Here is an 18,650-nt window from a genome sequence, read left to right as displayed (position 1 = left end):
GTGTGTACCAGGGATATATTTTATTTATTTACAGTTTCTTATATAGTGCAGCAGATTCCGTTGCGCTTTACAATAGTAGACAGTGATAAAACAAACTGGGTAACAACAGACAGACTTGGAGGTAGGAGGGCCCTGCTGCAAGCTTACAATCTATAGGGATATAGGAGGGAAACACAAGGACAGGCATCAGTAATAGCATAGCAGTCCCACCAAGTTACAAGTCCAGAAGGGAAGCTATATAATACATAAGTGCCTCAGAGGGTTATGCGTGTAGAACTTAAATATGATAGGCTTGCCTGAAGAGGTGAGTTTTCAGGGAATGCTTGAAAGTTCGGAGGCTAGCGGAGAGTCTTATTGTGCGTGGAAGGGCATTCCATAAGATGGGAGCAGCCCGATGAAAGTCCTGTAATAGTGTAATAGGATATATCTGTAAACAAAGTTGTTCAAACATATTGCGTTGGCTGTGCAACACAGGCGATGCCCTACATATCTAAAGATATACCAGGTGCCAGTGGTGATTGACAGCTCAACTGGGTGGACATATGTAAATGACTATTGACCTTCCCATTGTTGACCTAATGCTTGTGTCGACCTTCCAACCCTGTTGCCCTTAGCCATGTCTACCTATTTCAGTTGTCAATCTTAGCCAGGGGTCGACAAAACCCAGGGGCCAGGTCGCCACGGCAACTAGATTTGCCAAGAAACAGATCTTGTCGGGCAGAGTGGAGACTTGCATTGCATTAATGCAACAGCCGGGCAGAGCAGTGGATATCCCACTCAGCTCTGGCTGTGGCAGAGCAGATCCGCCGCTACACATCCATGCTATGTGCTGTCACCACGCTATGGGCAGACGCATCTCCTGCTCATGGCTCAAGTACCTGCGGGGTAGATACCTGCGGCTAGGAGGGTAGCCGCCGCTTCCTGCTGCTGCAACAGCACTGACCCTGACGAGAAGGGCCCCGGTCAACCTCCACTTTGGGGGAAGCAGGTAAAGTGGCAAAAACCAGCGTGCGTGTGTCTGCTTCTGGTTGTATTTATGATGCCCGGACCCCGCCTTCTGATCTCACACAGGTTGGGGCAAGAGACCCGCACACTCTCATGTTCTTTGTCATCAGTTAAGCCTGGCAGCATACATAGGCGTTATGCTATAGCACTCAGGCAGGGCGAGGGCAGCTACCTAGTGATCACATTTTATCCAGCCATTCCTTTGTCCTCTAAGGGCACTGACAGGTCCTGGGTTCTGCTGGTCTGACTGCTGTGCCCAAGCACGCAATGAAAAGATCCTGCCAGTCAGGTTGCCCCTTCTGTTGTTGAGGCAGATACTGCTCCTTTAATTTCACTTTCTAGCTAGCATCAGCATTGGCCATTGCCCCCAGCATGAACTCCTGGCGTCAAGCAAGAAACCCATAGTAAAGAGCATGTAGGTAAGCGGCACTTATGTGCCATAATAGGCATTACGGCGTTTGGTATTGTATGTAATGGGCATTACAGTGTGTGTCATAACGTGTAGTGGGCGTTATGGTGTTTGGTATAACTTGTAATGGGCATTATGGCATGTGGCATAATTTGTAATAGGTGTGTGACGTGTAATATGCATTACGGTGTAAATTTATGGTACGCACTGTCCCTATTTTAAGTTTGTCTGGCTCCTGCACTTTTGTCCTGGTTCCTAGATATTGACAAAATTTGTCAAGCCCTGACCTATGCCCTTTGGACCATCAGTGGTCGACCCAATGCATGTCAAAGTATTCTCCTTAACGTCAGACAGAGGGTTATTGTTCTACCTAACTTTCTCATATAATTGATATATGTGTGTGTGTGTGTGTGTGTGTGTGTGTGTATGTTTATCATTGAGGATATTTTGGGAAGTGTAATATATCAGACCTATATGGTGTAAATAGCTTAGAAATATCTCCAGATCTTACTTTTGAAGGCACTATGCACTGTGTTGTGGATATTACCTCCTAAACGGTTATGCTGGGTACACACCAGCACGATGCTGCTCGTGAGCGGGTCGTCACAGGAACGTACGACCCGCTCACGAGCTGACAAAGCTGCCGACCCGCCACCAACCGGCACAGAAAAAAGCCCCTGATGTGATCGCGATCCGATCGCGCCCCGCACCCACTACAATGGTCGTTTCTCAGATCCCACCTGCTGCAGGTAGGATCTCAGAAAAGACCTAACGACCCGCGGGGCCGCGCATCTGATCGGGATCGCCTCAAAACGGCAGCGAAATGGGACAAAACATGGCCATTTTACATACAATCGGTCGAGATTGTATCTAAATTGTCTCATTAAGGGCCAAATTGTCCTGGTGTGTACCCCACATTACCTTTAGAATGTCAGCTCTCACAAACAGGGCCCTCTCTCCTCATGTGCTTTCCTTAGAATATATAGATTTTTGCCACCCTAATAATTGCTTCAACTGCCTTTATTTATTAACCATGTATTGTCTTAACGAATTACAGTACAATGCAATTTATTATATTGCTTGTGTTTGCTCATTTATGTATTGTAAGGCGCTGCAGAACCCTTGCTGCGCCATTTATATATAAATAAATAATAATATTACAAAGCTCTATAAACAGCTACAATGCTGAATGGCCTCTGTTCTCAGAGAATGTGGCCATGGATGTGGGTTTGAGGAAAAACTCTCCTTAACCCTTTGAGTGCCAATGTTGCTGTGAGATCCTCAAAATATCTGCTAAAAATGCCACCAACTGTTCTTTTAGTATAGATAAACACAAATACAGCCAAGTCAATTCATTGAAGTTCAGTCAAATATTGCACCAAAAAAAAGAACAGTCGCTGTGAACGGCACTGGCATTTTTATCATATACTTTGAGGATCACAGCAACGTCGGCACACAAAAGATTATTAAAATGAGAGTTTGCTGGACAATTTTCACACCTATTTTGACAAACTCCCTTGGCACTCAAAGGGTTAATATGTCCTTCCAAAAGGGTATGGGTTTTTAGGTGAACAGTGAAAAAAAAATGTGGACGTGTATTAGGACAACATGGTCAAAAGTTTGACATGGAAAAAAATGTCGACATGAGGTTTCACCTTTTTTTACGTGTCTATGTTGACATGAACACAGTAGAAGTGTACCGCATACCCTTGCATGGCTGCACTCGCCATACTTTGGGCATGGTGCCTTGCTCTGCACACTCTTCTCCCTCTGTGCTCACTGGGATGGTAAAGAATGAACAAGTCGGTTTAACAAAAATTTGAAAAACTCATGTCAACATTTTGACCATGTCGACTTTTTCACGTGTCAAACTTTTGATCGTTGACCTTTTGACTATCAATTTTAATGACTGCATCCCGTTCCAAAGACTAACCCTGTTTTTCCTATATGGTGCAGAGCAAGGTGGCCTCTTGTGATGTGTAGGGGGCTCTAGCGCATTCATTTCTGGTTGAACAATAGGCAGTCATTCCCGTAAACATGACTGAGGTGTCTGACTCATGTCCAGGCACATGCAAGGAGCGGAGACTTGTGCAGTGTGGCATACCTCTGGCTGTAAGCACTGGCTGCTGTTCCCAGTGGGAGCCCTTTCTGATCGTATCAAGGACTAAAATGTGGGTTCTATTGTGTGTTCGGAGAGACAAAATGTTCCTTATTTTATTTGTGACACTGCCTAGACTCCCCCTAAATGTACAGTTCTTCCATTAACTCATTACTGGGTCAAATAAATACAAGCCAGTGTCTGATGCTCCAGGGACAGTGGTAGACATAAAGACACAATTAACCCTTTGGATGGATTCATACTGAATAATTGTACTCAGCAGCCGACTCGCCGTGTTACTTAGCTCTGTTCCATAGCAACAAGCCTCATGATGAGTTCCTGTCAATTGTGGTATATGGTGACCAACACTGTGATTCACCCTGCGTGAGGCCAGCCTGGCCATGCAGCAGCAACATGCACTGCCATTTATCTTAGATTTTAAATGTTAGACAATTCTGTTCATACCTGACCCAAAGACATATACAGTATTTACTATGTTAATGAACAATTAGATTTTTATTCCTGTATCAACCATTAAACTTGCAATTAAATATATTTTTCTGATTATTGGCATGGTGTTTTTAAATGTGCATATTTAATATGAGGGCATTTTAACAATTGAAACACTCATTAGATCAAGAGCTCGAACACGCCCAATAAAGTACATTGTCCTGCTCTACATTGGTTCCAGAATTGCATCACATTTGTGATGGTCATCCTGCTTCAGATATGTTCAAGGATTAAACGATTATGCTTTGTGGATTACATCTTTTTGGTGTGAGGTAGATATTTTAACCCCTTCAAATGTCCCATTTCACTATAGGCCTCTGCTGGATACACACTAAAGCAGGCAGGGCCAAACTGTGACCCTCCAGTTTATGGAAGTCGAGTTACACACACGCCATTTTAGGATAGTATGGCCGCCATTTTGGTTCGCAGAGTTGCGCAAATAAAGTTTCCATACCCGAGTATGTGTGACAAAGTGGACCAGAAGAGTAGCCATACTATCACACATAAATTCATAATAACATACTGACACTAAATAAAATATAGTTAAAGGTTTAGAACGCCACACATAGCTTAGTTAGCCCTGCATACATCTGTCTGTATCATGTTTAGTACCGTTCCGTTCCGTTTCTTATGCGTAGTATTCCGGTCATTGCGAATATTTCACAATATACACGGCTCGACAGTTATGGACATAATCCATATTCCAGGGACAGTTTCTGTTGAAAGTAGGTAACAAAGGAAACTAGATGAAACCAGTTCTTATCCCTGCTGACGCCGAAACCATCAAACAAAGGACTCTTAAAGTTCACTCCCCTGCACCTATTCAGACTAGGTGCAGCGTCTAACCCTCCAATCACAGCTGAACTGACATACGACCTCCGACCAATGAAAACGGCCTTTGACCTCCCCTTTCTGACCCTATAAGATAGGCGACCCAGAGCAGCCAGGGTCTCTTCGGCACATCTACCTTCCCATGACTTTTCTACCGGACTATAGTTCAGCCCTGAACGATAGTGAGCTCTGACCGGACTGCACTTCGCATATTTGATGAGACGGGTAACGGTTGCATTAACGGTATTTATACTTATTGTATAGTTGGCTGGTTGTGTCTTGTATCTGTATTCTTTCCCCTTAGCAGAGCCTGTTTAGTATTCATTGTTAGCATATTGTATCACTTGTTAAACCTGTATCTTCTATTCCTGTAACCCCCTGTTGTCCATTAGGGACTTAAATACAACCTTTTTATGGAGTTCTTATCTCCTTACTTCTATACTGTGGTTTGTGTCTGTTATTCGCATTTTGCGATAAAGGTATATTACGGACACTGTCCATAAAGGTATATTCGCAGATTAGAGACAAATTACTGCGAAGGAATCTCTTATTAAGGTATTGGTTCTTGGTGTACAATATACAATACAAGGTACGCTACGCTGCGCTATGTTTTGTTCGCACGTAGTTAGGTATAAAGGGTACGCAGGTTGCGGACTTATTAAGTAACCTGCGCTTTTCACTTATTGTCTCTCTGGTCATATTTAATCGCCATTAACAATTGGGGGCGCGTCCGTCCGCTCCACATTCCAGAACTCAGTACCAGGCGTGCGACCCGACCTATACCAGCAAAAGGGTGGAAGTATTATCCATTGCTGGATAGGCCGGGTCCGCGGCGGTGCGGGGTTCGGGAAGTGCTAGCGTTGAACCCGGAGCACAATAAGTGAAAGCCACGTGTTTAAAGCATATATTAAGTGTTTAGTAAACTGTACTTCTGCCTGCCACAAGTAGTTTAACGGGGTATAGTGTTTTGAGTTGCTTGTTCATTACAGTATATGTACCACGTGCGATAAGGTTCGCACACGTGGAGTCTGTGTTTATTATAGTACATAGAGGATCCCCTCTGTGCAAAACTATAACTTTTATTGTTAGTTACTGCAAAACCAGAGACTCCGCCACGTGGCGACAAGCCCTGGGCCTTTTGCAGTAACGTAAAGCGTCTATTGTATATTACGCAAGGTGCGCGCGCACGTGCCCATATCGGGAAATTTTCGCATCTTTGTACGTGATTTACGGATTAAGTGCGGGATTTATTTCGCATCTTGATACGTAACTTTCGGACGGAGTTAAGGGATTTATTCCACATTTAGGCGCAATTACTGCGTATAGCGAAACCCGAGTGCAACCTTGCAAATACATTATAGAACACGTGGGTGGCCGATTCATCAGCGGCCTGTGAACAGCGCATGTACACACGTGGCTGTTCATTGGTACTGCACATGCAGCACACATAGGAACTCAAAGGTGAACAGTATTGAACCATTAGCTTTATTTAAACAGTATAGCAATATACTGTGGATAAGGTGGTGATTAAATAAAGAGAAAATAAGTTTTTTTTCTTTTTGTTCATTTTCTCATTAAGCAAGCAACTCAAGCATTATTTTAATAGATTCCTATAGCGTATTATAAGGGATTTATACCTGCATAAGTATCTAGTGAAAAGCTACCAGCCTGGGAAGACTTTCTGTACAGAAATATTTCAAATATATGCATAAGACCAAGGTGTAACCAGCGCCCAGTGTGAAAAATAACTGAGGCGAACGGGTGTGTGACGACACGACTCAAGCGCAGTGTAGCCAGTGTAGGACAGTCCAGTTAGGACCGGGTTCACGTGACGACGTGCCCATAGGAACTGCCCCTTCCGTGGAACTACCTATTTTGATCCACTGGGAGGGTACAAGAGGCTAAATCGGAACCCAGTGATCCGATCAGCTACTTTAGAAATACCAGTTTTTGGGGGTACAGGAAAAACAAGTTTTGCTGTGCCCTGGAAAAACTGCCGCACCTTGCAAGTTGGCTAGCAGTTCGCTACTAGTTGAAAGACTTGGTGATTGAGTACATTACCTCGCATAGTGGGCTTCACGCTTGATTGCGGAATAGTGCCATTTTGTGGAGAAGGAGTGATTTGGGAGTGACTCACTGATAAACGGCCCTCCGGTTTCTGCTAGCTGTGAACGTTTATTCCTGTAATTATGGGTAATAACGGTTCACACAGGGATACCGAGTCAGTTAGGGAGGAATCTAGTCGACCCAAAGGGTCGGCGGCTTTCATTATGTGCAGGAAGCACGGTGAACTCGCAGTTGTTTACCAAAATAAATGGAGAAGAATGACACAAGGCAGCAAGTTAGAATTTCCCAGTGTTGGTAGCTTTGATCCAGAAATCTTATCGGCAGTAAAAGATGAAATATGCCTGCTCTCCAGTCGTAAGGAGAGAGTGAAGCATATAGATATTCTTAAATTGTGGCAGAAGGAAGGACAGGAACAATGGGGAACCAGAGGTCTGGCAATACTTGACGCAATCAGCCACAATAAAAATGCAACCGTTACAACCGCTGCCACAATAGAATCAGCTCCCCCACCCCCATATGTGCCGAAGGGGTTAATGACTCATAAGAAAGACATGAGTAATAATGTATCCATTGCTAACTTGTACCCTGTTTTTACCCCCTATAAGCAAGATACAGATCCAGAAGGGAGATTCCTGACATCAGCCATCCCTTGCGAAGCTAGCAGAAAGGAGAGAGAGGCTGAGACAGCCCAAGCTGCTGCTGCCATTCTGGTCGAGGAGATGGCTGATGCCAGGAACACGATTGGAGACACAGGTAAGTACACACAACACAGCACAGAGATAGTTGCTCCTGGGATGTTGTCCAATGGTGCAGGGGAGATACAGATCCACCCTCTGCACACAGTGGAACCTCCTTGTGGACGGGGAGGCGGGGATGAGGTAATGCCTGTAAAGGATAGTGACATGCACAATACATGGACACGATTGGAACGTCATTCAATCATCAAAAATTTCCCTGATCCCAGCAAAGATCTGGCAAAGTGTCAGAAATTTGTAAGGGAGCGAGGAAATTCAGATGAGCCCACCAATAAGGATTGGCGATACATGTTGAGAGCTTGCCTCCCTTCACACATAGATGTCCAGAAGTTCATTCGAGACAGTGGTGTGGAGGGCGATAAGATTTTAACTGAACAGGGCAACCAGGAAAATATACGCCTAATAAATATACAATTGGGTGTATATTTCCCCGCGACAGTTGAAAATACCCTAGGGTTCACCATCACACAGAAAGATGGTGAGTCCACCAGCGGATATTTCAACCGTGCTTTACAGGCATTGCCAAAACACTCTGGTATCCCCAGCCCCAGGGACAACATACATCTTAAGGGAGGGATTGTCTCTGTGCTGATACAAGGTCTTAGGGAAAATCTGAGAACCAACATAGAACCCAACTGCAGACAAATGTCAATACACACTTTAAAGAAATCTGCTGTTGATCTGGACAAACGATTTAGGACAGAAAGACAAAACCAAACGGTATGTTTCAAATGTGGAAACAAAGGACACATAGCCAGACATTGCAGGGTAAGTAACCATAGGAAACGTAACACATATGTAAGTAACTGGGAGACACAATGGGAGAAGACAGGTAGGTCTCAACACATAGCCATAGCCCCACCTAGTAGCCAACGCCGCCCTAAGCATGACACATATATGCAAACAGGGAGTAGGACACACATACACCCCACATCCAGGTAACATAAGACAATATCTGAGGGAGGAGCCCCAGATATGGGTAAGTGGAATAGTTTAAATATAAAGTTTTTTTGTATCAAACCCGTTAACAACATTCCCTCCTGATCTAGGTTGTGCCAAGCAATTAGTAGCAGCAATTGGGGTAACAGGAAAAATACAACATTACCCACTGACGAAACCGGCGAAGGTTACAATCGGGCCTCTGCATACCAAACACTCTTTTCTGTTGGCTGCAGCGGCCCCGACTAACCTCCTGAGTAGAGATTTACTATGTAAAATGGGATGTGTCATCTATTGCACCCCTAATGGGGTATTTCTGGACACTCCTAGAAATCTTACACAAGAAGTGCAAGATATGCTGGACAGTCCTCAGAGGCTAATGTTGTATTCCACTGTTATAGAGTCAAATCCATCTAAGGTAGCTAAAAACTACAGCACAAATACCGAGTTCCCTTTGAACTAAAGATGGGAAGGACACAGGATCAATGGCAACCATAGCTTCAATAGAAACCCTGTTAAAAACAGAAAGTATAGCGCCCCAAAGTACAGCCTCACCATTCGAAATCTGAGGTTGAGCTGAAAAAAAAAAAAAAATACCCAGTGAAATAACAAGGTTCCCAAAAGAGAACTTTTAGCTAAATACCCCTAGACACAGCCCATAGTCACAACCACACTGGGAAACAGAAAGAAAGGGAGGGCTTACAAATCAGAACAGGAGTTGAAAAGGGTAAGAACCAAATAGTTGAGAGCCAATTCCCCCATAGTGCTAAATCCTGGTGTCATCAAAATAAAAGAAAAATTTTCGGTTGAAAATAAATGTACACATTACTGTCATTAATATTTTCTACCCTTTTTGAGTTTTTCTCTCTCTTTTTCCAATTTTTTCTCCTTTCCCTACTTTTCTGTTCCAGAAACCTCAGAAAGCCACCAAGCCCCTCCCCCGGGTCTTGCAAGATCGCACACTGTCCTTACGGCCCACAAATGGGTAAATACCAATACAATGGGTTATTGATCTATTGTTATGTCCTTTCCTCATCCACAGCACCAGCAGTTGGCGATAGACAACTTCTGGTGTATCCTCCTGAGGCAGGACATAAGGTATCTCAGGACGGATTGCGGTTGCGCCTGAACAAGGGGGGGAGGGGGAGGGAAATCTGGGACACATTAGTAACCATAAACCCACAAATCATAGAAAAATAGTTCGAAAAATCTGTCGCACTCCCAGCAGAGAAAAATACCCATTGTGAATATGCGATACCCCATAAAGCGAGTAGTCACAATATATTTTTCAGTAAATCTTGAACAAAGTCCCAGTAACTTTAAGCATTACTCCTAATGTTACCCAGGGCAACCACAGCCACCATCTTGTGAAAAGCAGTCCAAGTAATGCACAAAGCATTCCCCTTCTACAAAGAATGAAAAGGGTTGTAAAACGCATTTACATATAAATAGGTGCAATCACAATACCCATGTCTTCACAGACAGATGTGGATAAAGAAGGAGAAACAGGCCTGATTACAGCTTTTGCCATGGGTAAAACTGACACAAGAGACCATGTGATTTAGAATATTAGACCTGCTGAGGGGGCGACAGATATAGTGACGTAAGAAACCTGGTGATGCCAGCCTGACCAATGTCGTACTGCAGTGTGCAATTAAACCCTATTATTTGAGCACTTCCTACTTGTCTACACAGTGTAGTTGCCATAGCACTACTGGTAAACAAAACTGAGAATGTGGTGTTGGGGTGTGTTTTAACTGTTTATGCTCCTCATATAGTCTGGACACTCCTAAAATTCTGCCTAAACATGTGAAAAATATTCATCAGCCAAGTTCACTAAATGGGAACTTGCATTGATGTTACCAGTAAAATGGGTAATATTGTAAACCCAGCAACACTCTTACCAGGTGTGCCCGCCAAAGGCACAAAGGGTGGATTGGTGCTGAGGTTGCTGGAATGGTGGAATTTAGTGGGAGCCGAGACGAATATGATTGCATGACATGTTTGAGTCAGACCTTTTGCAGCAGGCCCCCAAAGGGTGGTAACAACCCATTGGAAGAGGTAATTCATTTTTTTTTTCGTTCTTTCCACAACACCGAGAGGGAAAATTGTACACTGGCTATACCGTAATAGATGGAAAAGGCATAGTAGAGGCTGAACCCATTGGACGTCTCACTCAGCAACAGCAGTCTCATTAATAGTACTGCGAACTGAAAAAAAAAAAACAGCCAATATTCATGCCGACTCCAAGTATGTTTGTTAGGGTAATACAGAAGATCTTAGGCCCTATGGCGCCTCAGATGTTTTGTTTCAGTAGCTGGCACTCCAGTGGCGCAAGCGTTGTAAGTTTAAAAGATTTCTGACAGTCACACAGCTGCCGGACAGAGTGGCTGTTATCAAGTGTAAAGGCCACATCTTCGATGAGGATTCAGTGTCACTTGATAATGAACATGCTGGCAAGGCATCTGGGTGAGCCATGCGCTCTGCGGATAATGTTTGTGTCCCCCCTGTAAATGTCAGTACATTCACATAGAAATACAAGATTTGTGTCCCCTGCAGGAGAAGCAGTCTGGAAGCCGAAGGGATGTGGACAGGAATAGAAAGATGGACAAGGAAAACCAGTGACTCTGAGAACATGCCAAACTGTCAGGACAGAGATAGCCCATGGCCTGACTTGTCTTGACAGGGAAGGTATGTGAAAAAAAATTAGTCCGAAATTTCTGGCGTGCCCACAGACAGGTAAGACGACAGGATCATGCCTTACTTGTCTGGGGGGAAAGAAACTGCAACGGTTGTTCCCACAGAGCCATCTCCACATCCCTCCTCCAGCAGGATCCTCTGCAGGTAATACAAAATTGGCTTCGTACAGTCCACTCTAGAAGCATTTATTTATTTATTTATTTATTTTATATATATATATATATATATGTGTTGACGTTTGTGTGTATAGATATAGCAGCCCAGAAGCACCCTTGAGTATGCAAGTATATTTATATATATGAAAGGTTTAAGTCATGTATGAACCTTCAGGGACTGATGGTACACCCCATAATCTCTTTTGTAGTAGTAGAATCACTCTCAGAACTCCACCTCATTGGTCCCCATCGAAACATTGCTTGGCGGGCAGCCACAGGTTATGGTAATCCCACAAGGAGATCCTAGACCACAAATGCAAGTGATGTATCCACACCTGGAAAACTGCAGCAAAAGGACTTTGTTGACACCTGTTGTGAACTGTCATAACCATGAACCAGGAGATGTTGTTGTTTCCCCTGCTTTGCCATATACAGGTTGCTTGATAGACCTTTGGAAAGGACCACCCCAGATCTTGTTGACCAGCACTACCTCAATAACAAAGTCGCAGAGAGAGAGATTCGGGTACGTTCGTCCTACTGCCAAAGGAACAGAAAACCAAAAGGTCCTTACACTCGAGGGCGAAAGAAAGAAATCGCTAAGAGGCACCATTTCGGGAGGACTGGAGAGCAGCTAAGGTCAAGCAACCTGTACAAGCTACAAAAGGGACTGTGACACACCCCACTGGTAACAGGTTGGAAGGATCACTAACAAAAAATCTTTTCCTTTCTCAGTTTTCTCTATTGTTGTGGGTCCTATTCTTGTTCCCCCCCCCACTATCCGTTCTTATCTTCAAAATCAAGGATACCGCCGCCGCACTGCTGCCAGGCATTGGACGGACGATACAGAGTTCTGAGAGTGTGTTACCCGTCCCAGTTTAGGTCAAGGTAGAATCTATAAACTTGACACATTACCCAGGACCGGATGTTTGATAGTGATAATACCATCATACTTAAAAGCATACCAAAAAGAAAAACAACAAAGAGTTCAAGGGTCTGTTGTCACAAACAATACCTACCAAAGGATGCCATATCTGAAAAACGTGTATATGTTGTAACCACCCCTGTTTTTATTTTTATCCCAAAATTGTACATTATCCTTCGTGACCCTGAGTAGATTGTTCGATAAATGCGGCCCATCGTTTATCCATGATCTTGGATCGGCCGAGAGCAGATGGTTTACTCCCCTTATATGTTTATTTCATGGATCCCAATTTCTTTGTTAGGATTATGAATTTCTGTATTGTCGTGTAAAATGTTTTTTTTTATGTAACAGTTTTATATTTACTGTTAAAGGGTGGACTATGGAAGTCGAGTTACACACACGCCATTTTAGGATAGTATGGCCGCCATTTTGGTTCGCAGAGTTGCGCAAATAAAGTTTCCATACCCGAGTATGTGTGACAAAGTGGACCAGAAGAGTAGCCATACTATCACACATAAATTCATAATAACATACTGACACTAAATAAAATATAGTTAAAGGTTTAGACGCCACACATAGCTTAGTTAGCCCTGCATACATCTGTCTGTATCACGTTTAGTACCGTTCCGTTCCGTTTCTTATGCGTAGTATTCCGGTCATTGCGAATATTTCACAATATACACGGCTCGACAGTTATGGACATAATCCATATTCCAGGGACAGTTTCTGTTGAAAGTAGGTAACAAAGGAAACTAGATGAAACCAGTTCTTATCCCTGCTGACGCCGAAACCATCAAACAAAGGACTCTTAAAGTTCACTCCCCTGCACCTATTCAGACCAGGTGCAGCGTCTAACCCCCCAATCACAGCTGAACTGACATACGACCTCCGACCAATGAAAACGGCCTTTGACCTCCCCTTTCTGACCCTATAAGATAGGCGACCCAGAGCAGCCAGGGTCTCTTCGGCACATCTACCTTCCCATGACTTTTCTACCGGACTATAGTTCAGCCCTGAACGATAGTGAGCTCTGACCGGACTGCACTTCGCATATTTGATGAGACGGGTAACGGTTGCATTAACGGTATTTATACTTATTGTATAGTTGGCTGGTTGTGTCTTGTATCTGTATTCTTTCCCCTTAGCAGAGCCTGTTTAGTATTCATTGTTAGCATATTGTATCACTTGTTAAACCTGTATCTTCTATTCCTGTAACCCCCTGTTGTCCATTAGGGACTTAAATACAACCTTTTTATGGAGTTCTTATCTCCTTACTTCTATACTGTGGTTTGTGTCTGTTATTCGCATTTTGCGATAAAGGTATATTACGGACACTGTCCATAAAGGTATATTCGCAGATTAGAGACAAATTACTGCGAAGGAATCTCTTATTAAGGTATTGGTTCTTGGTGTACAATATACAATACAAGGTACGCTACGCTGCGCTACGTTTTGTTCGCACGTAGTTAGGTATAAAGGGTACGCAGGTTGCGGACTTATTAAGTAACCTGCGCTTTTCACTTATTGTCTCTCCGGTCATATTTAATCGCCATTAACAAGTTGTTGTGAAACTAAACATCCCAGCATGCCTTGCTGTAGTTTTAGCATTCCCTAATAGCAAAACGGTGGCAAGGCATGAAGGGATGTGTAGCTCCACAACAGCTGGGGGGCCATAGTTTGGACATGCCTGCACTAGCGACCGGCATTCGTTTTGATATCCGAATAAATGCCCGTCATCCCAGATTGTCTGTACACACTGGAAATGTTAATGAAGGATTCATTTTGTCAGGAGCCAGTTAACCTTGTGTGCATATGGCAGGAAATATATATTGTAAGCTCCGCCATGACAGAAACGAATATTCTCTATAAAACCCAGAGGAATCCGTGTGTGGTATATCAATAACTGTTAATAAATAATGTGTTGATCATGTTGTACAGGGACGTATACCCTGGTTATGTCCGGTTGCGGCAGAATGACTTGGCACACTCCTGATCACAATGACAATCTTTTCCTGTCATGTAATTCAGTAGCAGTTTCCAGCACCCTCTTTTAATTATATTAACATAGGGGATAAAATAAGCAGCCTAAAGAGATTAGAGACTGATCCTGCATGTTTTGTGTGGTGGGTTTACTGGATTGTCAAACCTCTGAAAACTGTCACTAAACCAATCCACATATAGTCAGCAATTGTTAACGGATAAAAAAAAAAGACAAGTTTCAAAATATTTTAACATGGTGGACCTGCAATATTAATGTTTTACATACTATTGAGCATTTTGCTGTTTAATAAAGGAAACTATTCTGAAGTTTGGCATTCTTACTCTACAATATTATTTTCACTCTAGAATGACACCATTCAGCAATTTAAAGTCTCAAAAGTTGAATCTGTTGGAATGCATTACTGTACTGTAGTTGTAGTTATTAGGGATGCCAATCCCTGGTCGTTTTATTAATCCTATGAATTATGGAGCACAGGGATAGGGAACCTTCGGCCCACCAACTGTTGTTGAACCACACATCCCAGCATACCCTGCTACATTTTTTGCTATTTGGCCATGCTAAAATTGTTGCAGGGCGTGCAGGGATGTGTAGGTAAACAACAGGTGGAGGGCCGAAGGTTCCCTATCCCTGCTGTAGCATGCCCCCCCACCAGCTTTGGGTGCCAGTCCACTGCGGATTTTCTACTCCCAGGTTGTTTTCAGTTTCCCTCCTCCTCAGTCAGATATGCTGGTAGCCATCTTTTACATGCAGCATCGGGTCTCCAGGAGTGCTTGTGTTAGTCTCCCATGTAAGAATGTCTACTGCTGACCACTGTTTACAGTGTATTGTACTTATATCTCTGCCGGATTAAGCCTTTGGGGGGCCTGGGTCTCTTTAGACAGGGGGGCCCCATCCCGCTTGTTATTACTGGCTGCAAACTCCACAACAGTATAAACAATGGGTAACTGCGGGGGGGGGGGGGGGGGGGGAGGTTGGATAGATATATATATACACACCACATGGAAAGCCTGTGTTTGTCCATCTGTACTTTAGTTTGTGGGAGACCTCACAGGCTCAGCGCTGCCTCTGATTAAAAACCCTCCCATGATGAAGATGCTGCTGCTGTCCTACATGGGCCTGAGAAGCATGTTATGAGCTCCACCAATCAGAGCTCAGCACAAGCGTCTCAGCCTCTGACCTCTTGTGTAGTCTCACTCCCAGTAAAGTGCGCCTTGACTCCCGATACTCAGCACCATTAATCATGGTCAGATGGGCAGATAGATGAAGCACTACCCCACTCCCATGTACAAAACCTTTAGCTAAAAAAAATATATATATTTTTTTTAAATACATGCCAACCACAGGGGGGCCCAAGGGTACTGATCCCCCCATTAATCCTGCCCTGATTATATGTGACTGTGCTAGTTTTCCTCTTGATGTCTGCTCTATCTATATGATCTATTTCTATCCACTTTTCTTTATTTATACTCTGTGACCAGGAGTACTAAAAAGGGGGTTAATCCTCTTGTCACATACCTATACCACGCATATGTGTGTGTGTGTGCGCGCAAACCAATATTTCATGTCACCATGACTTCCAGAAAAGGGCACAATAAAACAGAATCTCCTAACCTGCTTTCATGTAAATCATGTGCTGCAGGTCTGTCTGAGCAAGATATCATTCAGGATGGCCTGTGTGTGAATGCCTCCCTGGGCAGCCTTTCCACAGCTCCTGGGTACATCAGTGGATCCCCTTAATCCAATTATGGGTCCTCCTATGCGGATTGTACCACCCATAGTACAGGCACCACTACCAAGGGTTGATACTTTGTCTACCACAGTACAAACCCTGCCGCAGACTTCAGTAGCAATACAAAAAGTGCTACCTGTCACAAAACCTGCTGTTAGGTGACCACTTCCAACATCTTCATTCCAGTCTACCCTACCCTACTGTCTGATTCTAATGAAACATCGGAGGAGGAGGTGTATGATACAAATCTTTCTATAGCAGATTCAGAGGTGGCTGAAGTACACTCACAGAGTAGTCGATGTACTGGCTGTAATAGACACCATCAAACTGGTGCTTTTGTCTGATGACTATGTGCCTTCACCTGTTGCAAAAAAAAAGAGTTTTTCAAAAACAGAAAGTCCTTAGGGAACAATTTCCACATTTAGATTAACTGATGAAAATTAGGACCGATCAATGGGAAACCTTGGGAAAAAATGTTTCCTGCGTCTATGAGGTTATTCTCCAGATATCCATTCCCGCCGGAGGATTATAAATTGCTGGAGACACCTCCTCCAGTAGATTCTTATCTGACTCGTCTAGTAAAACCCTTTGCTACTGGCTCTTCATTAAAAGATAGACGAATGGAGCAGTGTCTTAAATCTATCTTTATGCTTGCAGGAGCTATTCATAGACACACTGAAGAAGCATCCTTGGCTCTAGGTAATAGGATGAATTGCTGGCAGTATGTCACAACACTTCCAATTCCAGAAACTCCCATGGGGCCATGCCATGGTGCCCCAAAATCTTTACAAAAGTTCTGTCAGTCTTTGCGGCATGCTTTTGTCATCAGGGGACAAGGGTGTTCCCTTATCTAGATGACCTTCTCTTCTGGCCACACCTACAGGGGTATTTTTTGATCACCTGCAGACAATGGTGATGTTACTCCAGAGTCATGAGTGGCTTCTGAACTGGAAGAAATCCACCCCGTACCAAAGAATGCTGCACTTGGGGGTATTGCTGGACTCAAATATCCAGAGTCTGTTTCTGCCACCAGAAAAGTGTTGGAATTTACAATCAAGGATATGCCCTTATTGTGTCGACGTTCAACATGGTTGAGTGGGCACAGTATCACTAGTGCCCTCTGCAAAGACCTAGTGGGGTGGCCAGCATCATCGGATCAGGTCCTAATCAATGACTCCGTTGATACCAGGGTCGGCCTTTTTGGATCAACAACTGGGTCCTCCTAATTACCTATGCCAGTATACAAGGCTGGGGGGGGGGGGGGGCAATAGTAGAATCCCAATCATTGCAAGGAAAGTGGACCTTTGCAGGGGCTCAGTTGTCCATCAATGTTCTGGACTGAGGGCAGTCGTCAATGCACTGCTTCAAGCACAAAACATTCTGCGAGTGCAGCTCTGGTCAGACATTGCCATGACAGTGGTTTATGTCACTCATTAAGTTGACACTCTCAGTGCCAGAGCCATGAAGGAAGTATCCAGGATACTCATGTGGGCCGGACAACACATACCGGCATTGTCAGCTGTATTCATCACAGGGCTTCTTAACTGGGAAGAAACTCAAACAGGAGGGTGGGGGATCTCATGCTGGTGGCTCTAGCATGGCCCAGATGACAAGGTCCTTGCCTACACCTGGATCTAAAATGCCTATTAATGGCATGGTGCTTGAATCTTCGATTCTGAAGCATAAGGGGTTCTCAGACAAGGTGGTTCAAACCATGATTAAGGCCCAAAAACCGGCTTCAGCGAGAACATATTACAGGGTATGGCATACATATTTCTCCTGGTGTGCTTCAAGATACACAATGGTCTTCAAGACTACAAGGATACTTGCATTTCAACAGAGAGGCTTGGATTTGGGTTTCGAGACTGGCATCCATCTCAGCCCTCTCCGTGTGGTTCCAGAGAAAAATTTAATCTTTACCGGACTACGTACTTTTCTTCAATGAGTATTACGCATTCAACCGCCTTATGTCCCTTCTTTGGCCCCATTTATCCATGGTCCTCAAGGTCCTGGGTGAACAACCATTTGAACCACTACAAACAGCAGACCTGAAATGGCTTACTGAGGTGGTGTTCTTACTTGCAATAGCGTCAGCAAGACTAGTGTCATATCTAATTGCACAGTTGTGCTGGTCTCCTTTTCTGATTTTTCACAATGACAGGGCAGCCCTTTCCACGATATCTAAACATTTACCTAAAGCAGTCTCCAAATTCCATATAAATCAGGAAATTGTGGTTCCTGCTTTCAATTCTATAGATTTATCTCATAAGGAGCGTTCTCTGGGTGTGGTGTGAGCTTTAAAACTCATTGTAATGTACCAGTACTATGCAAAAATCTGACTCCTTGTCTCTTCTGGAATTCACAAACGAGGTTTGGGAGACAAAGACAGACACATGGGTGGACATAACACCATACAGGGGCATAGACAGTTGGGGACAGAGCAACATATGGGAGAATAGACTAACAGATGGACGGAGGGGGGGGGGAGCATAGACAGAGCACCATATGGAACACAGTCTGACAGGAAG

This window comes from Crinia signifera, chromosome 1 (assembly GCF_055691185.1).
Source record: "Crinia signifera chromosome 1, ASM5569118v1, whole genome shotgun sequence".
Taxonomy (NCBI): Eukaryota; Metazoa; Chordata; class Amphibia; order Anura; family Myobatrachidae; genus Crinia; species Crinia signifera.
Note: the sequence above shows the minus strand (reverse complement) of the source record.